Below are 23346 nucleotides of genomic sequence, written 5' to 3'. Positions count from 1 at the left end.
GCTAATGCATTTCTCAGGCTCAGTGGCTACTTGTTGGAGACACACAAATGCTGCTTGAGTGCTGGAGGCTGGGAGAAAAAATTCCAGCAAGAGACATATGTGTCAGGATGCTGAGAGGGATGTGGTGCCAGGAAAGAGAAAAGTGATGCACACACGGAGAGCTCAGCTCTGTGCAACAGGAAGAGATGCAGGTTGAATAAAAGGCTCCATGACTTTGAAACTGCCCCTCACAGCATCAGTACAGAGTGGAGGGGTCATTAGCCACAAGAGCCAGTGCTCCTGCCCTGTTCAGGGATGAAATCCCAGCTCCAAGGGTTAAAACTGCCCCTTAGTCTGGGAGCAAAGCCCTGCTCACTCTGACCCCCCCACCAGACAGTTTTTCCCCCCAAGCAACAGCAGGAAAGCCACAGTCCCAAGGAGGAGCCCAGACATTCACTGGCTCTGATCTGTGCAGCTCAGATTTTTAAGTGTACAACTAAGGGCATCCCATGGGGCTGGGGAAGAGAAATGCTCCAAAATAACCATTCTCCCCTCAGAACATTTTCACTGGAAACGTTTATATTTACCCTTCAGAAAAAATTTTTTTCCTGATTTTTTTCTTTAAGTTGAAAGAATATTTTCCAGTTCAACTCTTGTTCTTTCAAGTAGAAATGTTCAGTTTTCTTTAATGACTCCTTTCTCCCCCACTACTCTGCTTTTTACTTAGAGTTTAAAAAAGAGGAGATGAGGAAAGGAAAACTAACAAAACCAGAATTAAAATTTTTACATAAGTTTCAAATAACTTGGAAAAAAAATTAAGCTTTATGAGTGATTTTGAAGGATGCAAGAGCTTTAAGCAAACTTTTTTTATGTAGGTCAAAAAAACTTCTTCCCAGTATTAAAAAAAAAGCCTAAACAAAAACCCTTATTGTGGGTGAATGAATGTGGACCAACTCTATATAAAAGCTTTCCCACAACTGCCTGTGCAAAAAAAAACCCCATAGAATTATAAAATCATAGAAGAGTTTGGGTTGGAAGGGACTTTTAAAGGTCTCCTGGTCCAAACCCCCTGTGATGGGCAGGGACACCTTCCACTGTCCCAGGCTGCTCCAAGCCCCATCCAGCCTGGCCTTGGACTCTTCCAACAGTGGGGCAGCCACAGCTGCTCTGAGCAACCTGTGCCAGTGTTTCACCACCCTCTTTCTAAAAAACTTCTCTTTATCTAATCCAAATTGACACTCTTTTAGTTGAAAGCCATCACCTCTTGTTCTATCTCTACTGACCCTGCTAAAAGATTTTTTTGTTGTTCACACAGTGTAGGGGGAATGTGTCAGCCAGGGCAGAGTAGGGAGCCTTGGGAAGTGTGCTTGGTTTAGGACAAAATGGCAAAAAATCAGAGAGAAAAGAAGCGTGATTCCTGCCTCCCTTTAAGTAATAATTGCAAAAAAGAGCCCATGGAAATGGACACATTTTCCTTCAAAAGATATTTAACACTTCATTTTGCTTCGTCCTTTTTTGAATACTTCTTACAAAACACAAAGGCTTTAAACAAAAGGTCATTAAGAGATAAAGAATTGAAGCTCTTCTTGCAAGAATGAAAGGAGAAGGCATCTTGACATTTTTAATGGGTTCCCCCCCCTCCCCTTTTCCAACCTGAAAATTAATCAACATTGATTTGATTTCACACGCATAAGCCTGTTTTGTGGAAGTGGCATTTGCTGACAGAGAGCAAAAGAAGAAAATTCCAGCCAGAGGAGCACACAGTATGCTGCACACCATTAGGGCACAGGAGCTGCAAGGACACTGGTCTCCCAGGGTTCATAATAAATCCTATCCTTTTTCTGGGTCAAGAAACTCGTAGCTGTCTGGAGGTTATGCTAACATGCCAGGGTTTGGGGACTGATGTTGAGATCTGAGGAATTCCTGTTGCCTGGAATAGAAACAATGAAATTGTTCCAAGGCACCATTTATTCCCAGGTGCCTGCAAGCTGTCATTTCTGGGGAAGATGAACAATTTGAGAAGATCTAATGTCTTCAGAAATAATTCAGGAAGACAGAGCTCATTCAGGTGCCCAGGTCAATAATGAATGGGACTCGTGTGAGTCAGAGGAGGACAGAGGGGACCTGGCCAGCAGCTCTCCAAAAACCAGGTGAGTTTGTGCAGCCATGCAAGGAGCACTGAAAAAGGCTTTGAGCAGCTGGGGCTGGAGGCCACACGTGCTGCAGAGGGGCTGGGTGGGAGCAGGGAGCAGCAAGGGATGCAGGAGCCCTGGCAGGAACAGGCCAACAGCAGGAGGATGCTCTGCAGCATCAACAGAGTCTTGAGCCTTGTGCTACTCCAGCAGCCCAGCTCCCTTCAGTAAATGCCTGGTTTTTTCTTGCCTCTTTTCACCTGCCACTCAGTTCTAGTCCAAGGACTAGACAGGAATTCTCTAATTGGGAACAAACAAGCAATGCCATGAACAGTGGGGTATTGCCCCTCAGGTTTTTGACACCCTGAATGTGCCACAGCCTCTACCTGCAACAAAGGGTCAGAGGTGGGATGAGGAAGAAACAGCATGGAAAAAAATATCACAGGATGATTAAGGTTGGAAAAGACCACCATGAGCACTAGAGAACATCACAAAGAAGATACCCACTTCCCCCTGTGACACATTAAACCAGTCCTGCTTCCCTGCAGCACTGCCCTGCATCCTGTCCTGGCTGGCATTCACTTCCCTGCTGGCACTCCACTGCTTTGGAATGCTGTGGGTCCCTGTATCTATGTCAGGGAGCAGAGAAAATGGCAAGGGAAAAGCAAACAAAGTGAATGAGAAAAGCATAACAAACCCAGCAGAAAAGTCTTCCCACGCCACTCTGTGCTTTCAAGTAAATGAGGCTAATTAACTAATTGCCTAAATTATTAGGGCTATTTTTACCCTTGTATGAAGGCTTGGCTTTATTGCCAATTTCTTAAGACTCAGCACTGAACTCTCAACTTATCAGGAAGTTAATGAAGCCAAGCCCCTGGAGAGGGGACCCTCAGGGCAGAGCAGCTGCCAGGCCAGGGCTGGGTCAGGGCTCAGGTGGGCACCTCTGCAGCAGGGAGGGAGCATCAGCACCAAAACCACCCCCTGGCTGATGCTCTTTAACACAGAAGTTCAGAGCTGTTTGCTGAAATCTCCCCTGCTCCTGAATGTGCCTCCAGTAAAGGATTCCTGCCCACTGCAGCCAAGACGACAGAGGCTGATTGGAAGGAAGATTTGGGTGAGAGATGGGGAAGGCTGGTGGCTGCATGCCAGTCCTGCTCTGTGGAAGCCCAGCACATCCCTGGGCACCCTCCAGAGAAGGGAAGGGCTGGGCCAGCTGCTGTAACTCGAGTGACCCCACTCACTGCCCAGACATGCAGCCTGCAGGCAGGAATCACACAAGGCAGGAGCTCCCTCCTTCTGCTTCCAGAAAATACTGTTTTCTTGGGGTTTGAGGGATTTTCTCCACCAAGAAATCGAGATGTTTTCTCCTCTTCAGCTAAATGCCAATGTCTGAGCTCCCTGGTGGCAACCTCAGTTAACTCCATTACAATCCCCCAGTCATTCTGGCTGAAGAGCTTGTCCCCTCAGGAGCCAGAAGACTGATAGCTTTCCTTTTCTGTAACAAATCTCACCTATCAGCCCTAATGAGGTGACATTTCAAGCCTGGCTCTTCTCTCAGCACACAAGTACACAACAGTTTGGGATGGCAGGTCTCTTCCAGGCATGTCACTGAGGAGAAGGGCAGGTGACAGTCAGCTGTCCTTTGGGTGCAGAGTGAACTCCATCCTGAGATCTCCAAGATTATCTTCAATGCTGGACCAGCCATGCCTTGGTGTGGCTGAGTCCTGGAGGCCTCCAAGGATGGAGATCTCACAGTATTTTCTGGCCATCTGTTGTGGAGCTGTGCCACTTCCTCAGTTCCCATCTCCTTCCTAGTGCCCAGCCTGAGCCTCCCAAGCTCTTGGGAAGGGCTCTTGCTGCTCTTGGGAAGGGTTTGGCTCCACCACCTCTGAAAGCTCTGTCCAAGCAGCTGCAGGTGTTTAATGCTGCCCCTCCAGCCTGGATCCTGCTGTCTGGCAGGATGAGGAGTCTGTGATGCCCTGCAGTGTTGCTCTGCTGAAGGGAACCAGCAGTTCACATCCAACCATATCAAGTAAGCCCCAGATTTCAGTGGGTCAGCCCCACCCAGGCACCTGTGCCTCCAAACAGGCTCCTGGCCCATCACAGCTGTTTTGGTGAGGGTCAGTAAGGTGAGGAGGGAGCACCGCATGGCACCACAGCTCTGCTCAGCAATGCAGGGCATCTCACAGCTCTGTTATCAAGGAAATATGACTCACCACAATTCTTTGGTATCAGGTCTTTCTACCTGCAGGCCCTCTCCCCAAACTCTGGTCACCTTGCTTGCTGACAATCCCATTTTGGTTGGAGCTAACCAGCTTTTGCTATTGAAAAATACCATGTTTGACAAATCCTGAGTGGAACCTCTGTTAGATCAGGTTCTTTTATCTTAAAAAAAGATGAATATTTTCTCCTCTTTTGTCATTGAAACACAGAGAGCCATTGTTCCAAAGTTTAGTAAATATAAAACAGAGAATTTGGTCCCTGGGGTGACTTGGCAGGAAACCTCACCATTTTCAAGGGCCTTCTGTGTGTGAAATGGAAAGAGCAATGCTGCCCTGTAGCTCCCTCTTTGCAATGTACTTAGAAATTCTTGAATATCTGGCACAAAACATGCTGTATTATCTCCTCCCTCATCTCCTGTGTATAAAGCTGGCAGCCTGGTCAGGGGAATTATCCCAGATTTGTGCTGTCCAGAAAACAGCCTGACAGGAAGATTTGCAAGTCACATCTCCCTCCTCAGTGCCATCTCCTGCACCATTGCCCAGGAACCCACTGGAGATGATGAAATTTGGGCTCTCCACCTGGGAGAGGGCTGGCAGTCCCAAACCTGGAGCTGGCAGGCAGTTCTCAGTGCCTGCTGCCAGCTCCAAGGGCTGCTCACTGCCTGTTCCCATCACCCTCAATGTTCCCACCACCTCAGCCACCACTGCAGAGAAAGCAAATGCTGCCCTTTCCACCCACACCTGGGGACCAGCAGGGAAACTGGATGGCACTGGGGAGCCCAGGAGAGGCCAGTCCTGCTGCAGTATTTACCAGGAAAACACCCTGGTTTCTTCATTACCCCCAAGCCATGTAACAGTGGAGATGGAGAGGATGTAAGGACACAGTTATTTCCCTGCTGCTCTAAGGCAGGTCCTGCTGGAGCTGCTGGGACAAAAGGTGTAAAAGTCTGATTTCAATTTACCAAGTGCCTCTTCCAGCATATTTGCAAGTCAGATTAAATTTCCCAGGTTTGCTTTCTGCATACTTTATCCACTAACATATTTGCATAGATTTAAATACAATACAAAGCTGCAGACAGCATCAAAGGAGGCTGGAGAGGAAAGGACAGGAGAAGCTTGTCCTTTTTCTTTAGGCTTGTGGAAGATTGTGTTCTCAGAGGTCAGAGAAGAGGCATTGCCAGGCTGGAGCTGTGCCAGTCCCTCACCTGGGCAAGCACTGCAGGCAGGAGCCAGGGAGACTTCAGCAGGTGGGCTCAGGGCAGGGACTGGCACTGGTGGTGCTGGGACAGAGCATTCAGTAACCTCAACCCCCATCACCTGAGAGAGCAGCATGTCAGCTCAGAAATCACTCCAGAAAGTGGAAAAATCCCTTGGACAATGCAGAGCTTTCATGGGAATGCCCCACTGGTGCATTCTCCAGGAGGTCTCTGCACAGGTGCAGGTAAATCACAGCTTAAACACACACTGGACAAAGAGAAGTACCATGTTAGATGACTAAATCCCCCATGTACCTGCAGGAAGTGGAAAATAGATCCTGCTCACCAGAGCTGTGAAACGTATTCACCTGTTGCAGGAATTAATCCTTTTTTTTTTTTTTTTTTTTTTTTTTTTTGCTAACAGAGACTGGCAGAGCTGTGCACACAGAAATCCTGTCTGAAATGAATCCCTGATAAAGAGGAAGCCAAGTTAAAAGGTGAGTTTTACTACCTGCCAAGGCTTTGGGTTTTTAAAGGGTCTCTTGTGGAATTACTGTATTAGCAGGCTATTACAGGTATAGATATCAAACTGCTATGCACAGCAAGAAAAATCATGAAAGTTTTGAGATGGGAAGGAAACACACAGAAAAAAATGAGGCAGAAGAGGGCAAAAGGGGGAGAGAGAAGAAGCAGTGATGTGCAGAGGGGAGGGAGGCTGGTAAATGATGGAGGAGATAGTGGAAAGGGGGTGAAGAAGAGAGCAATGAGCAGTAGTGTTGGAAGAATAGAGAAAGATAAAAAGAGGAGGAGAAAGGAAAAAAGAGATAAATGAGGGCAAAGACCAACTCATCATTTTGCAATTCCACCCCGGTGGAGAGGAAAATTGATGTCTGGAGCTTTTTTATGGCCAACCTCCTGGGCATGGGACAAAAGACAAGTTATTACCCAACCCCAGGTCAGGTCTGTAGCCTGCCAGCTGCCTAGACACATTCAGAGAGCCCAGGAGAGCTGTAAATCAAGGGGGCCAAAGAGATCAGTGGGACCAGGCACAGCAGTGAGCTCAGCAGAGGCAATGCAACCACAGGAGAGAGCCCAGGAGCAACATGGGCACACAAGGAGTGCCCAGCTCAGGGGGCTTTGCTCATCTCTCCTTCATGCCTTCCTGAGGACAGCACTCCCCCAGAGATGCAAGTCCCCCTGCATTTCCTCCTGATTTCTCTTCCTATTGATTTCCAAGCCCTGAATACCATTTATTTTTGCTTGCTTGATTCACTCATTCATTGAATAAAGGCTTCATCACTATTATTATTATTATCCCCATCATTGGGCTCCTCGTCACACATTATATTATTTGCATTGCAGAGCTGGAAGATTTCAGGTTGAGGCAGGAAATTTGTGTGAGTTGTTATTACTGCAATCAGATGGAGTGAGAATTGGATCGGTGGAGGCTGCCAGAGCACAGCTCTCCCAGCAGGACACCCAGCCTCTGCCCAATCAGGGGAAGCTGCTGTCTCAATGTGCAGGTCCCACCTGCAATTTTGGACCTGCCTTTGGTGTCCCACCTCTCCCTCCCATCCCACCTCCCAGCCCCACCAGCTGCCAAGCAGAGAACAGAGAAATGCATCAATACAGGAGGGCGAGGAATCAGAAAGGACTTGGCGAGATTGCACATTTTCTGCCTTGCTAATGGTATTTATTAGACAACAGAAAATAGCTATTTTACCATCTGCCTTGTAAAAAAAAAAAAAAAAATCCTCATTAAATTAATGGAATGTGCAGCTGCTGAACAGAGTGTTCCTCTTGTGGCCGCCTCCCCATTAGCCCAGCACTTGCTGGAGCAGGGAATCGAGCTGCCAAAGGAGCTGTGGCTAACTCTGGCTGCTGAGGAGGGAGAGGATGGACAGACAGACAGCCCTCTGCTCCTCCCAGCCCCGAGGCCATGCCAGGGGACCTGCACATGCCCTGCTGCTGCAGACAAAGTGTAAGTGCTGCCTTGCTCATGGTGTGATGGAGCAGAGGGTGCATCCCCCTTCCTGCACACATCCTCGGCCTGTGAAGGGAGCCAGAGGGATCAGCTCAGTGAAGAAAGTGCCTCCTTTTGCCCAAGCAGAGCGTGGTCCAAACTCCAGCTTGATGAGGTCAATGTTGCCCAATGTCATTTGTTGAGCATGGCAAGGTTTGCAGACAAGTGGAGTCCCAGTTTCCTGGCCTCTGCCACCTCAACCTAGTCCATCCATCCCAATCATCCATCTCTCCATCTCTCCATCTCCCCATCATCTGATGTTTGCCCTGAGGTGTTCAGCAGGGATCACCAAACCAAGGGAGCCCCAAGCCTGGCTGACTGCACAGTCCAGAGGTTCCCTACACATAAGCCTTTGTTTTGACTGAGGGGAGACCAAAAATAATGAACCCAATCCTTTCCCAATCCCAGCAAGCCAGGTGCACCATAAACCCAAGGTCCTGAATGATTTTAATGATGCTGAAGGAGAGAACAGCAGCCAGATTTACCCATTCATTTCTACTAAACAGCACTGAAGGGGTGTATGTGAACCTTTTCTTCTGATACTTGGTGAAGCCTGGGCAGTTTTAATGGTGATGTCCAAAATCCCATATTACATGGGGCTTTGAGGAGTAGATCCACCAGTTTGCATTGCCAAATTCTCCAGGAGGTACCAGATACCAAAACACACTGCCTTGCCTCACTGCCTCACCTCTTCACCACAAGCAGCTCCTGAAGAGTTTTATCTACAACTGCCTTGGGCCCAGCAGTTCTTCTCCTAAGGAAATAAAGTCCTTTGTTAGTTGCCTCAGCACTGCTGATGTTTCGGGATCGCTGCAGCATAATCCACATTTAATCCTCAATTGTGTTTTCTGCTGCTAACCCCTCTGCTAATACTGGGGAGCTCCCAGTGCCTGCACTGCTCCTCTGAAGCTGCAATCCCTTCCCTGCTGCCCTCTCCTCCTCTTTCTAGGAGGGTTTTCTACGTAGATGTGAGTTTTCACCCGTCCTTCACAGAGAATTTGTTCCCTTCAACTTGCTCCTTCAGCATTTATGAAGCAACTGGGGGAATGTTGACCTTGGGAGACAGGTCCAGCTGCAAAGAGGTTGCACATTGAGTCTGTGGTGGGAGCAGGGGATGGGCCCTTTCAGCATGCAAAGGGAAGTTGCAGAACTGCAGCATGTCGAATCACCTCACACCGAAATAAATCCTGACATAATCAGCCCTAATACCACTAAAGAATCTATTACAGTCAGTTACAAAAATAATCCACATTGAAAATCGGTGAAAATACCTCTCCCCAGTGGAAAGACATGGCTCTGGAGGATCAGTTCCAGTCAAAGATGATCGTTTTGTGTTTACCCAACAGATGAGGGCAGCTCCAAAAGTCAAATGTTTGTTGCCAAAAAAGCTCTGCCTAAGTGAGATTTTGCCACCTCTCATCAAAGAGTTGCTTTTAAAAGCGATGAGCAAGTACAAAAGGGAAGACCATGAAAGGCAGAGATCAAATCAAAGTCCAGAAGGCTGCTCTGACTCTCCTACACCACTGCCTTCATTCCTATCAATCCAATCAATTTGCAGCAGCAAGGGCAGAACAAACACCAACCTGATTGCTTCTTTAGCAGAAATTTTCAGGTTTGCAGAGGCTAATGGCAAAATTTCTCCTAGCCTTTGCCTGTGTTGCTGCTGATCTCTGGGATTTTAAGGCAGAGCCCTGCCTGCAAGTTGATTTTATCTACAGCATCAGTGTGTTTTCAGGGCTGTAGGTGTCTTGGCAGGTGTGGATCTGGCCAGGGGTGTGTACATGCTGCCTTGGGCAGTCATGGCAGTGCTACCCTCTCAGAGGAACCTGTAACACAGGACCACCAGGCTGCTAAAATTCCTCCTGCAGAGGCTCACAGGTTGGTCTAAAAAACAGATTAGCCAGAAAGACATGGCAGAGTAGCAAAATACCAGGGGCTGTCATTTTTCACTTGGAAAAACATTTTCTTTCTAAGGAAATAAAAAAAGCAAAACAACCAATTTCATGGAAACAAACAAACAAACAAACATACACCCCCAAGTTCCTTTAATTAAAACTTGAAGCCTGTCACAGGGAATTTTGGTAAAAACGTTGACATTTTGCAAAGTCGCCCTTGGACAAATCGTGAGCACTGAGAGCTCTGAGACAGGGACACTGTGGAGAGCGACTGCGCATGCCAGAGCTTTGGGAAGGACATTCATCTTCTGCAGTCAGGTGTGGTGGCAATTCCGTGATGTTCCTCATGTGTTTGTCCTTCCCATGCCCACGTGCAACCTGCATTGCATGGGGCTGTGGCAGGACTGTGAGAAGGTCGTGTGGTTGCACACAGGAAAATGCAGGGCTGAGCACTCGGGGCTCTGCAGGCTCCAGGGGATGCTGGAAAGGAGGGACTGTGTCTCTGCTGCTGGAACAGGAGCTGCATCTCTCCACAGAGCCCAGCACTCCTTTTCACAGTGTCCCAGGGACAGGGAGAGGTGAAGCACAGCTCTGAGATTTCGGGTTTTCCATTTGTCCTGTGGGATTGGTGGAGCAGCAGGTTGATGCAGGTCTCCAGGACACCTCCAGTGCTCAGGATTCTCCCCACTCATGAGTCAGAAATGCTGGTGCTGAGGCTCTCTCCTGCTCAGGAACATTCTGATACAGCACCCCTGGCTCAGGCTCAGCTGCAGCAGCACACACAGACCCACAGCCACCTCAATCACCCATGGAGAAAAACCAGAATACACAGACTCTGTGTGGGCATCACAGGTCTGCCCTGGGGCTGCATGTGAGGAGCTGCTTTTGAGTACCACAAGTCTCATCTCAGCATCATCTCCCCTTGCTCCATCCCCGTGTTTCTCCCGTGCTTATGGGAGCACTCAGTTCTCACCAACAGATCTGAGCTCCCCGCATGATTAAAGGAAGCGTTGCCTTTTAAATCGCTCTGATTGGGGTTGACGGCTGTGTGGAATTGGACACTTGGCTCTAATGATGTGTGAAAATCTCCCTGCTGTGACCCGTCGTTCCAGCTGTGGAAAATAAGGAGAAAGGCGGAGGAGGGGCATAAAAAAAACCCTACAGTGGGAGTCCCAGATCAGACAGAGGTTTGTCACTCAGGACAGTCCCTATGGGGCTCTGCTCAGTGCCTCTGTGTAGCTGGGAGAGATGGCCCTGCTTCACAGGATTTATGGGGATGTGTGTAAATGTGGCACTGGTGGCAGCAGATTACCTGGGAACCTGGTCTAGTGCAGGTCTGCATGACTAAAACATCTGAGCCACACTGGAAGCCCATTCCCAGGCAAGGAATGCCTGCCAGTTTCATGGGTGGGCTCCATCCTGGCTCTGGCTGGTGCCACCACATTCCCATGCTGGTGTTGGGGGGATTATCTGAGACTGAGGTGCTGCTGGTGTGTGCAGGCTGTGAAGCATTGCTCTGTGACTCTTCTGGATGAGGCTGTGGTGAGCTGGATCCAGCCCCAGGGGCAGGCAGGCATGACCAGCCTGCAGCACAGGCAGGTGACTTCTGTGGGGTCCCACAAGCACAGTAAGAATGTCTCAGTGAGCAATCCACGCTGTCCCTGACACACAGGGGACACAGCTGACACCTCCTGGGCTCAGCCTCCATCACTGCTGCTGCCAGGGGATCAGCAGATCTCTGCACCAAGGCAATGTCAGCCCAGCCTGTTCAGTGCCTGCCATCCCACCACCTTCCCCTGTTCTTAAATCCCCGATGACACCCTAATTCAAAGCAAATCTGGCCACACACAGTCTAATCCTTCCTCTCTGGACAAATTGGCTTCTTAGAGGCCCTCAGATTCACAATTCTGTGGCAGAGGGGAATGCCCCACTGGGCTCTGAAACAAAGGATGAGTTTCCTCAGGCTCAGATGGGGCTAAACAGAGGCATGGGGAGCTGGGCACCGGCCGGAGTCCTGCAGCGAGTGACCCTCAATGTGACATTGATGGCTCTTAATTCCTAAGCCTGCTTTGGAAGGATTTCAGTAGATCCAATTTAATCACTGCAGCCTCTTCATCTCCCCTGTCTCAGCTCCGGGTAGTGTTATGCATTCTCCTCCACCTGTTTTCTCCAAGAACTGGCCACCCTCCTCTCCCTCCGGGGATCCCCAGTGTGATCCCCGAGCCCTTCACCTGCTGCACGGCATGGGGCTGCCAAAGCCACAGCTGCCCTTGGCCTGGTTACTGCCACACAGCTCAAACAGCTTTTGCTTAATTTCCTGTGCCTGTGGGAGGACTGGCTGTCGTGCTAACGAGGGGCACAGCTCCCTGCAGGTGCACCCACCACCTCCCCACGGCTGGGCTGCGCCGCGCGTGGCATTAAACATTTAAGCGCTTGTCAAAATGTTGTAACTATTTTTTTGTCTTGTTCCATTAGCTCCATTTCCAAAGGCCACCACCAGAACTACTGAACATTTATTTCTATTGAATCCAGCTTAGAAGTTATGATCTGAGGAAGCTGGAGACAGGACAGTATGTTCTGTGGCTCCAGCTTTTCCCCACCACCACTCAGCTGAGACACGCTGGCCTTTGAAATATCATTTTTATTCCTACCCAAGAAAAACTAAAATAAAGAGATTGACTCTTCCATCTGCTTGATTTGCTTCTGCTGTTTAAATAAGGTACATAAATATCAGTCAGGTGGCTGCCCTGTGTAAGTTTTGGGGCTGTGTGTTTAAACACCCTGAACAGATTGTGGTACTGGCCACGGGAGCTGAATTTCCTCCCCAGGTACAAAATAAAGTGTGATTATTACATGACTTTCCTGTTGCTAGAGAAGCACACACATGAATCTTCCTCCCTCACTGTCTGTGTATGAACAGTGTCTTCTTATGGAAATACTAAGAGTATTAAACAAAAAGCACAGAAGGAAGCCAGTGGAGCCAGCAGTTTAGATGGAGTGAAGCATGGGCAGGGTGAGCTGTGGGAATCAGTGGTCTTCAGATTTGCTTTATCAGCAAGAAGTGCAGAGCAAGAGGAAGTTGCATGGGGCTGGGGACACCTGCAGCCCCCAGGGACATTGGGGAGATGCCCAACACATCATCCCTTGGCCACAGAATCCTGCAGCAGGGTCACTGCAGGGCTGAGCTCCCCCAGTCACACCCCATGTTCACATGAGGGAGCTGGGCTGGCTGCAGGACAAGGGGATAGGACTGCTGCTGGCAGCCCTGCATTCAGCAGCCTCCTCTCCTTCAGCGTGAAAAAAAAGGAAATCTAAAGCCTTCTTAAAGACTTCCCCGAGTTTTAGTTCCTTGCTATTTAAAGACCTGTGAGAGCCCAAGAGTTCCAGCCTGGCTGCCTGTGCCTGATGCTTTGGGAAGTTGTAATCCCCGCTAGTGACATCACAGGCTGTTGCCATGGGGATGTCACAAACTCAGAGCTGTGACTTCATCACAGCAGAGATGGGCAGCGAGGGAGGCAGTGCTTCCCAGCCACCAGTGCCTCTGGTAATTAGCAAACTGGCATGGAAAATGAGGATGAAGCACACAGGATAGGGACGTAAAACCATTTTGCAAGAATGATCTATTGGGAAGCACTCCCTCGCGAGAAAGCGCCTCCTTAATGCATCCTGAGCTCTTAAATAACCCGCAAAAGGCAGGGAATAAAATAGAAATTATAGTGATTTGTTTTATTGGGCATTTCATTGAGTAATTAAGAGGATAATTATGAGAAGGAGCATTAAAAGGCGTTACACTCAGCCTTTATCCTGCATTAGAGGAGCATCCTCCTACTGAATGTGCAGCATCATCCAACATTGTCCCGTGCCAGCACGGGTGTCCCTGCAGGGAGGAAGGCATGCATGGATGTGGGAAGGGGTGAAAAACATCTCCTCCATGGCCTGACAGGATGCCAGAGCTCTCCCAAGAAATGCAGGGTGGGAACAGTGTGCAAACCCCACCTTCATGGTGTCTCCTGGCTCGTGGTGTCAGGCCTTTGTGCGTTGTGTGTCACGCAGGGGAGGCTAAAGGAAAAACTGAGGACAGATCAGTGTGGTGCAAAATACTGACAGAGCACCACAGCAAGGCAGAAGTGGCAGAAAGCTGGAAATCCAGCTGAAAGCTCAGCACAATGGTCAGCCTGCATCAAGAGGGCAGCTCTCATCCACCCCCCTTCTAACACCTATCCCCCTTTTTGTCTCCTCACCATTGGAAAATTCATACAGAACTACCTGCTTAACTAATCCAGATCCTCACAGGACCAGCACCACTCCAAGAGCCCTGAGCAGCCACAGCTCAATCTAAGCTGCCTCTCTAACACTGCCAGTATTTCCCACAGAGGAGGAAGCCTTGGTGCTGGCCAACACATCCATGAAACACACCAATGAAACAAAGATCTGCTCAAGTCCCAAAATCTGCAGGTCCTTTTTGACCCCAGCACATCTCACTCCACCACATTACCCATCAGCACAGACACATTCCAACAGAAATGTCAGGACATCAGGTCACACCACAGGCTTCCTCTGGAGATGACACATTCTGGGGACCCCAATGCTCACAATGCTGCCACCTTCTAAGAGCCCCCAGGTGAAAGCCAACCCCAGTGACAGCAATTTTTTAACTTCAAGTCCCCAGTGTTCACTGGAGAGAGCAAATGTGATGGTAAGGGAAGTGCAAACAGGAGTGATGGACATGATGAAGAGAAAGAGATTTACTAGAAACAGCAACTCCCACTGGACAGGCATCTATAAACACTCTATTTCCTCAAACCACTTGCACAAGTATCAAAACAAGCAACCAACCCACCCAGATAAATTAGAAACCTCAACTTGCAACATGACAGTGCTGACCAGTTGCCAAGATTTAAGCAGCCCTTAGGTCCTTACTTTGCTACAAAACATATATTTAGGAAAGCATGTTGGGAAAGGTTGGCTTGTTTTAAACTGCCCTCTGTGGCTGGGAACCCCTTTTTTCTCCCTAGGGAGATGGATGTGACAGCTATAATCCAGTTGCTATGCTGGATTTCAGGGACAGTGGCTTGTCCACGTTGAGGCTAAAGCATCAGAGAACTGACAAAAAAATCCACGCTCAGAAAGTCACCAACCCTCCCTTTTCTTGTCCTGGGAACCACAACTCCTCTCTGCACTCCCCTGCTCAGGGAGAGCAATTTCCATCCTCTTCAAAAAGGAGTCAAACCAGCTTTGTGGCTTCTGGCTGGCCCTTGCAGGCACGAGAGCAGCTTGCTGGAGACTCGAGTGCTCAACACAGCCCTAAAACAAGGCTCCTGTTTGAAGTGCATGGATTGAGGCTGGATTAAGAAAACCCAGGAGGAGTGCTTAGCTCTGCTCCTGCTCTAAAAAGGCAGCTCAGCAGCAGCAGCTAATGCAGCTCCATCCTGCCATCCCTTCCCAGTGCCAGGGAAACGGAGATTCCTTAGGTGATTCAGGAGCAGGGAATGGCAGGGCATGGGCTCAGCTTCCTGATGTGCAGGAGCACCCAGAGCAGAGCTGATCCTCCTGGGATGCTGTGGGAGCACCCAGACAGGAGCTGATCTGGTTTTCAACAAGGGGAACAGGATAAAAACCTCCACAGGGGCAGGGAAAGAACAACAGCAAATACAGGACAAAATGCAGAATGCCACCATTTACCCCCAATACAGCCTGAAGAGCCTTGCACTGCTTGGGTGCAGAGCAGGTCCCAGGCTGACACTTATCTCTGCCTTGAGACAAGTTCAGAGAATCCCTTCTGAAGTTTCCCTCTTGCAAACACCTCATTTCCCCCCCCTCTAATCAATGCAACGAGCAAGCTTAGTGCAACACAAATAGGGAACAGAGGATGAAACAATTTTCCAGCCCATACCTGAAGGTGCATCCTTCTTTTCTCACCAAGCAGCAGGGAGGACGTCGCTGTCTCTCGGTAATTTTCCAACATCCTGTGTTGCAGGTAGATTTATGCACTGATCATAGTTGAAGCTGTTAATAAAAAAGTGCAAAGAAAACGGATTTTACTGTGAAGTATAGGGCTGCTTTTCTCCCAGCTTTGCATTATCATGACTTCCTCCTTTTTTAATCTTTTTTCCTATGATTGACCATGTTTGGGGTTCAAAGCTTCGAAAATAAATCGCGGATCGTCTTTCATCTACTATGCATGAGAGAGTCAGAATCATTACATGGTTTAAATGGATATTTTGGGAGCAACTCTGGACCAAGCAGTTCCTGCTTTAACTGGGAGCCAGAGGGATGAAGCTAATTTGCAAATAATGTTACATGCTGGTTTTGCTTGAACTCAGGCAAAAGCTGCAGTGGCTACTTGTCATTCTTTGTGAGAAATTGAACAAAATGGAAATCAGTTCACTAGTTAAAAAAAGAAATATATATATTTAAAAAAATCTGCAGCAGACCAATTTTTCCCGCATCAGGGGAACATCCCAGGACTGCAATTAAGCTGTGGCTCAGCACGAACCCTACTGCTGCCTGAGCACTGAGGACAAACACACCCACCCTCCTTTTCCTCAGAGCAGAATTTTAACTCGCTGAGCTGCGAGCTTTTCCACAGCTCCACTTCAGCCACTTCTTCCTCAGGCAGTTCACAAGTCAACTTTCCCCTTTAGCATCACTCAACCTTCCCCCAGGAGCAGGGAGCTCGGGATCCTGCAGCACTGCACCTTCACAGGGAATCACCTCTCGATGACTTTGTGGCTAATGTATACAAGGGGAAGCAAAGGAGCTAATATAATGTAATTTTCCATGTTTACTGCATTATTACAGTGGTTGAATCTGCTGATTAGTTCCTTTATTTTTTTTCCATCTCGTCCTAAGCATCCCTTTTATTTTTGCCCTGCTTATCTGCATAGAGTCATTTATTCACAGGGCTGCTGTAACAGCAAGCAGGGCCAAAGCTATCATTTCTCCTCCCTTTCACATTTTAATCTTGCAGACCTCAATCTCTGTGATACTGCTATTACTTTGTCCATATCTGATCTAATGGGAACCTGCCATTATTTTTATTTTTTTGCCTTAAAAAGAGAAAACTAATCTGAGCAAAAGATCATGGTGGCTGTGGCACTAATGATCCCTGGCACACCTCCTTGCAATGAATCCAGTGCTAGAACAGAGAATGTTTGTTTCCCTTCTCTTTACAGAACTGCAGGACTGACCCCTCATGCACAGGCAGCTCCCACAAATAAACAACATTTCCCCCATCTCCCGGGGGATTCACTTCTCTGCCAACTATCTCAGCAGCTCTTCTTATTGTCTTATTTATCCAAACAGTGGAAAAACAACTCAAGTGGAGCCATTCTTCAACAACATGGCTGTTACTGGTTTATTCAGATTTGCTCCCCTACGAGCTAGGAAAGTCTCTTGCCCCAGTGGTTATTAACTGAAAAGAGAATGGGGAAATTTCCTGCAATGTGAACAATAACAGAAAAAAACTCTCTTCCTTCCTGTTCTTTGAAGATCATGGCAAGGCATTTTGCCCCCTGGGCTCCCTAATGCTTCCCCCCTCCCAGCTCTGAGCTATCACCCCAATTGGAGATCATCCACTGAAGCTCCAAGCCAAGATGCTCTGCATATGCCAACCACATCAGCCAGAGAGGATTTACTTGGGAGGTAAGAAGACAAAATGAGGAATCCCTCTACTCCCTTCTCCTGCACCCAGAGGTTTTTCAAACAGCAGTTCCTCACTCAGCATTCTTATTTCATGTCCACAATCTGCACCCTCACTGTGGCTGTACCTTACCTAGGCCATGCTCTCCACCTCTGCTTGCAGCCCAGAGGCTCCACGTGCCCCCCCCCTGCTCCCTGGAATGTTCTAAATAAACCAGGGGCCACGTTCAGCTCCTGCTCTGTGATGCAAACAGGGATGTGGAACTGCTTCAAAGACACACAGCACTGGCAGGGCACAGGGTTTTGCCTATCCCCTGTCCAGGATTTGCACAGATGAGACTTCTGGAAATCAAAGTGAGCCCTTCCTCACATCCTCTGCTGATTTGGACAATCCCTTGCTCACAGAACTCACAGCTGCCCAAGCTGTAGCACTGCAGGAACCTGAGCATTTCTTGCTCTGCATGCACCCCAGTGTGTATTGTATCCACTGCTAATGAAAGATTAAATGTTCTAAAGAGCAATATTAATTTAAAAGCTACTAATAATCATCAGCTGTCCCTCACTTCATCTCACAAGCCTGAGAGTTGTAACAAAAGAGCAAATTTCAGCCCAGAGCATCTGTAAGTTGTGATCCACAGCCCAGTTCTGCAGCTCAATGTCCCACAGGCATTTTCTGCAAGTAGTGAGGACCTTCAAAGATCTAATGTGAGCAACCATGAAAAAACAGAAATGGCAAAAAAAAAGCCTCTGTTTTTCTTTTCTTTGAGAGTCAGGACTAAAACAAGCCTCCCAGCTCTACAGCACCCATCTGACTTCTCTTGGGCTAATCTGCACCCCTGTGATCACCCCAGGTTTGCTCAGCAGCAGATGGTGAAAACCCATCTTAGTTCCAAGAGACAGTCTGCATTCCCAAAGGTGTCCCTTGCCCTCCTCCTCCTTGGGAAAATGCAGCTCCTTGCAGGAGCAAGAGCCCAACAAAAGTCAGCACAGACCTATCCCTAATCAGTTCTCATGGGACAGGACTGTCCATCTGATCACATAACGCCCACCTCACCTCCCCAGAGTGGCATTTGCTCCCATCAGAGGTGCTCCATCAGCACCAGGAGCAGGGTCATTCCTGCCCTGCATCCCCCAGCTGCTCAGCAGGACATGCAGAGCAGGAAGCCACCAGCCCCAGCAGGGAATCTGTGTGTCAGAAGGGCACATGTGCAGGGACAAAGCATCCTTTGCACACCAGCAGCTCTCCTGCTGCCTTGGCATAGCAGCACTGGTGGTGAATCACATCTCCTTTGTGTTTCACTTGGAGGAACGGGGAGAAAGACGTATTTCACAGAAGAGAGTCACAAAGAGGCCCACCTAGGAAAACAGGCTATTTTTGGCACTATAATCCCTTTCCTGTGAGGAAGAGAGGGAGGCCCAAGAGACTGAAGGAGCTGCTGAAACCCAGAGAGGAATCTGATAGCAGAACCTGGGGCATAATTCAGATATCAGGGACCAACAATTCAGGACTAAAAGTCATGTTTAAACCCTGTAGCAGCCTCAGGACTGAGACCTGTGCTTCACCACCTGCCTGCCCACCAACCTGCTGTGAGCCATGCCAGTGTGGGATGCTGCAGAGCAAGAAGGTGACAAGGAGCACTCTGCTTGCTTCCACAGACCTTTCCCAATCATGCAAAGACCTGGCTCTTCATTTGAGTGCTAATTCTCACTCTCTTTCAATCCCAGTTTTTTGCAGCTTTTCCACAAATCCAGAATACATTTGAGTGATCAGCACAATGTTCAGTGAGAAAATCGTATGGCACATTTCCGCTTGGCATGATTTTGAAATGGTTAAGCTGTTAAGCCCTGAAAGGGAAGTTTTAAGAATACCGTGAATAAAAGAAGCCAAAAACAAAAATAAACCAACAGCAGCAAAATTAGAGCATGACATAAAGGAGCCATTTGGATGGATCCTTTTTTCCCAGAGAAATGGTGCATGCTGGCTGCTCCAATGTCAGGATCTCTGCAGTTGTGCAGCACTTGGACTTTCATTACAATGGCAAAGAAATAAATGGAAAGTAGTCACTAGCACACAGGAGAGGGAGGAAGTTTTCCTAAGCTGTGATCAAATCCCTTATAAACTTGTCTAAACCATGGCCACATTGGCCCCTTTGCCCCAATCTGTCCCTGCAAGGGAGATGCTATCAGAGCAGGAAGGGGCAGCTGGACACACAGATAAGGGCAGGTAATGGCCCAGGCTGGGGTACTCCAGGAGGAACCCTAGAAATGCTTATATACCCACTTTTTCCAGATAAAGGAAAATTCTCCTTTCTTCCAAGGAGAAGCAAATCCTGCCCCAATGTGTGTCTCACACAACACAACCCCAGGGATGCTGGTCTAAGGACAGCATGTCCTGCCCAGAGAGTTCAGGGGACGGGGGACTCCCCAACTTAATTCACAGTGCAGTGACAGCTGGGTGTCCTGTCTGTCCCCTTTGTCACCCAGAGGTCCCTCCTGAATTATGCATTCATTGCTTTGCTGCTGTGCACACTGACCCAGTGGCTTGTGCAGCCAGTTACTGGGCTGAAGGACACAGCTCCAACCACAATCATTTTACACTGATTTTTGTCATAAAATGTGACACAATTCTGGATCAAAAGACCTCCCAGAATCCATACATGTGACAATATCCCACTCCAGCTGTGATATAAAGCATTAAGGTAATGACAGTTGCATTCATACCTGCTACTTTTAGGTCCACCCAGCCCAGAGCAGCTGAGAGGAACAAGGGCTCTCCCTCCCACTCCAGCCTCCCCTGAGCCACTGTGAAGTGTTTGCCAGTCAAAGAGCTCCTGCCAGAGAGCTCTCTCACCTGGGAGGGCCTGGATCAGAGACATCAGGTCAGGTCATCTACAAAGGTAATGGTGGGGAAAACATCATTCCCAAGCACATTCATGTCTGTGCACATCTGTGCAGAGGTCAGGCATGCTCTGGGTAAGGGCATCTCCTGTCCTCTTCTGTGCCCTGACCCAGCTTCAGCTGGGGGTGATAAAGAAGATGAACAAACAGCCAAAGCCAGCCTTTTCTCCACCCCTTACAGCTTCTCCAGCTCAGGTCCTCCCCTGTCTTTCTGGTGTGCCAAAGGATCTCACACTGGGTCTGCACAACCACAGGATGAAACCCACGACCTGTAGCCCCAAAAAACTCTGCTCCCCCAGAAGGCAGGAACCTGACCCCTCAACCCACCACCTACATCCACCCTGAGAGTAGTTCTAAGACTTATCTGGACAAAGTCAACACCAGCCTGACTCACCACTTGGAAAAGTCCTGCTTCAAAAAAGAAACTGAGCTGCAGAGTCCCAGAGGTCCCTTGTGCCAGCATTTCTCAGCCCCACCTTGTGACCTCCCCTCCTGGCTCTCCCTCCTCCACAATGCTGAAACTGCAGCTCCTCTGGAAAGCTGTCTCCACAAGCAGAAACTCACATATAAGAAGTTCTGACAACTGAGATTTCATTTTTATTGGAAAAACAAAGCCCCCTCTGCACATGCCCCCTCCCTGCTAACAAACAGCTTCTCTTGAAGCTGTTGATTACTCCTGAAGCACAGCACACACAGAACAGCCCATGAGACAGGGCACAGCACACAGTGACCTGCAGAGGACTTGGGCTGAGAAAACAGCACAATAAATGCTTTATTGCAAGTCAAGGGCCAGCACATCTACAAGGAGAAGAATTTTACTCTGCACTGATTTTTACATCACAAACTGCTTTTATGGTGTGGTCTCAAGGAGCCCTTGCTTCTCCTCACTCTGGGAGGCAGCCAGGACTGCTTACACCCCAGGCAGAGGGAATGACTCCTCTGGATAAGGTGGGGAACAGCACAGTGCTGCTCGTGCTCAGGGATGCACTCACCTCCCACCAACCACCATGCATGTGGGCTCCAAGTTACCTTTTCTTATTTCAAACTTCCTCCATCCCACTTCCAGGTCAGCTAGTGGGATTCACAGGAGGCTGGAGCTGGATCTTCATTTGTCTTACAGAATAATACCTAAACAAGTACACAGCTCTTTCTTCCCCCATATGAAGTGTCAAGTTATCACATGCTAAAATTCTTTAAAGAAATTACTGGGCAAGTGTTGCTACTATTGCAGCACTAAAGATCAGAGTGCACAGGGCAAAAGTAAATCAGTGTGGAGGAGGACTCCTGTCCATGGGTATTTGGGTATTTCTGCACACTGGCAGCCTGGTGAGAAGATGCTAAGAAGGTGCTGGTGAAGAAGGGAAACTGGTTTTCCCTCCCCTCTGTTTTACAAATGCTTCTGCTGGCACTGGCTCCTGAAAATCATTTCACCATGCCCAGCTGAGCACATTAACACAGAAGCACAGACCCAGGCACTGCTGCCTGTGATCAGCTGGGTGATGAGGAAAAGGTTTGTTTGCATTGCTGGCATTTGGCATTTGCAGCAGAGCACAGGGCAGCCACAGGAGTTAACCTTCCCACCACACTTTCCAGAATGCAACATCCTCCTACCAGCCCTCTGTGCCATCCCAGGGTGGCAGGGCAAGGTGACAGCACCCAGCTCTGCCCCCAAAGCAGGCAAGGTTCCTGTGACACTGCTGAAGCCACCACAGGCTGAAGCAGCCCTGGGGCTCCACTCAAACACATCAAGTATTCAGTGCTCAGCTAGGAGCTGGGAAACACCAGGAGAGCCTGGAAGACAAGCAGTTGTGTTATCAGGCATTCATCATCAGGAATGAGAGCACACAACTCAACACGAGTGTCCTCCACTGCCTTCAAGGGCACACACGCATTGAAATTCCCAGCAGATTCAGGGCTCTTGTTTGCACTTCCATCACAGCCACGGCCAGAAGCTCTGAAGGCTTTCCAGGCAAACCCAGGAGTTCCACTAGGACTGGCAGCCTTGGTTTGCATCTGTGCAGTGCTTTGTGAATGCTCCTGGGAGAGTGACAGAGGGATTTTTGCTATTTATTAATTAGAAGAGTGGTTTACGTATTTTAAATGAAAAGGTAGAGGAGATTTTGCTTTTTTTTTTTTTTCCCTTCATTTATTTCTAAATTGTTTGAATCATCAGAACTTCTTGCCACAATGAACTACTAGACAGTTGTCATGTTACCTCAGATGTATCATGGCAGGCAGCTAATCCTGTTGGTCATAAATCATGTCCCTTTCAATCTCCATTATGAAGCCAGAGCAAATTTGTTATGATGCATGTGTCATTACACACCAATGCCTTTCCATTATCATATAACTGGATACCCCCAAGGTTTGTAATTTGCAGTATAATAGTAATTTTTAAAGAACCATTGGTAATCAATAGCTCTCAGCATCACTGTCAGGATCATTTGCAAAACAAATAACAACACTGATCTCAACCAACTTTACAGGAGGGATATTTAATCCCCATGAACTGCATTATATGATGGATAAGTGAGGAATCCTAGACTATGTATCATGTATTTTCCTTGGATTAAATATCACTTCAATCAATGCTGCTCCCAGCTGTACAATACCGTCTGTGTTTTCACTGGGTAATGCTGAAGTATTATTTTACAAATTGACATCAGCTACGTGCTGGGCAACAAAACCCCAGGGTGGGCTGTGAGGAGGGGGCACGGGCAGGGGCAAGGCTGCTGTGATGCTCAGGGCAGCAGCCTGGAACAGCCAGGCTGGGGGCACAGGGGGCTGGAGGCACCCCAAAGGTGGAGGTGGTGCAGTGCTCAGCCCTGTGCCAACAGAGCTGAGTTTAACCAAGTCACCCTGAAACTCTACAAAAGTATCATCTAAGAGGTTCAGCCATTGCCTCACCATCTAACAGGGCAACAAACAGATTTTACTCACTGCTTTTCCTTCTCCTTCAGCACGCACAGGCAGAGGATGGAATTTGGAACTGTATCCCAACCACCCTGCCTTGGCTGAGCTCAGTCTGTCCATCTCTATCCCAGGCTCTCACAATCTGCAATGCACATTTTCAATTAAAAATGGGACAGAAGCAGCTGATCCAGCCAGACCCCAGGCACACAGGGCATGGAGAGCATTCACAGAGACATCACCAACTCCCTAATGAACATCTCCCCAGTCAGATTACACCATGCCTGTGCTTCAGCAGCCTCACCATCAGCCCCAGTGACCTGTTGCATGGCCAAGAGCCAGCCAGCACCTGCACCTTCCCTCACAGATGCTTTTCTCAGGCATTAAATCCACATTTAAATTTCCTGCTCGGTTCTGCCTCTTCGGAACTCTCCAGCGGAGCCGTATCTC

The 23346-nt window shown here is 48.5% G+C and overlaps 2 protein-coding genes across 4 annotated transcripts in view; one reads left to right on the top strand and one right to left on the bottom strand.

The window, feature by feature from the left end:
• The window catches only part of MAD1L1 (mitotic arrest deficient 1 like 1), a 418937-nt gene extending 415916 nt beyond the window's left edge, over positions 1-3021 (top strand). The window contains exon 19 of the mRNA XM_079320917.1: positions 3005-3021. The gene's annotated coding sequence lies outside the window, so the exon portion shown is untranslated. The remainder of the gene's footprint in view (positions 1-3004) is intronic.
• Positions 1-23346, bottom strand: part of ELFN1 (extracellular leucine rich repeat and fibronectin type III domain containing 1) — a 98582-nt gene that overhangs the window by 61106 nt on the left and 14130 nt on the right. For 2 of the 3 annotated variants that reach the window (XM_079320913.1, XM_079320914.1), the window contains exon 2: positions 15341-15453. The gene's annotated coding sequence lies outside the window, so the exon portion shown is untranslated. Of the gene's footprint in view, positions 1-8240; positions 8307-15340; positions 15454-23346 lie in introns of all 3 variants that reach the window. The other variant, XM_079320915.1, reaches the window with a different exon arrangement.

This window comes from Erithacus rubecula (genome assembly GCF_903797595.1).
Source record: "Erithacus rubecula genome assembly, chromosome: 17".
NCBI lineage: Eukaryota > Metazoa > Chordata > Aves > Passeriformes > Muscicapidae > Erithacus > Erithacus rubecula.
This window is presented reverse-complemented; position numbering and strand designations above follow the sequence as displayed.